Source organism: Hippocampus comes, unplaced genomic scaffold (assembly GCF_001891065.2).
Source record: "Hippocampus comes isolate QL1 unplaced genomic scaffold, H_comes_QL1_v1.1 scaffold57, whole genome shotgun sequence".
Lineage (NCBI taxonomy): Eukaryota > Metazoa > Chordata > Actinopteri > Syngnathiformes > Syngnathidae > Hippocampus > Hippocampus comes.
The window spans coordinates 1,743,555-1,743,960 of NW_017805039.1; the positions used below are offsets into that span (position 1 = coordinate 1,743,555).

General features: G+C 36.9%; 1 protein-coding gene across 1 annotated transcript in view; it reads left to right on the forward strand.

Annotated features, from left to right (window-relative positions):
- lars1b (leucyl-tRNA synthetase 1b) overlaps positions 1 to 406 on the forward strand; it is a 15,389-nt gene that overhangs the window by 4,474 nt on the left and 10,509 nt on the right. The window lies entirely within an intron of this gene.

A 406-nucleotide genomic window follows, 5' to 3' on the forward strand; every position in this document is an offset into this window, starting at 1 on the left:
CCCGCTGCGCATCCAGGCTGCTCAAACGTTGTCGAAAGTTTGGCAGCACATACGTGTGTGAACAACTATTTTCTTTGATGAAGCTGAACAAAACATCACACAGAAGTCGATTTACTGCTGAACACCCTCACTCAATTTTGAGGATTTGCTCAGCTCAGAGCCTGACCCCAAATATTGATGAACTTGTAGAAAAGTTAAGACACCACCGAGTATCAGCCTCAGCCTCAAAGAAGTGAATATTACTTATAATATACTGTGCAATCACATACTAAGAGTTTTTACTCAGTTCAAGTTTAAAAATTAAAGTGCAATATTTGCTTTCGCTGCTTGTTACTTCTTGAAGAAAGTGTTGTTTTTGGTTTATACATTTTTGCACTTTATTTTATTGTATTTCAATCCAATTATG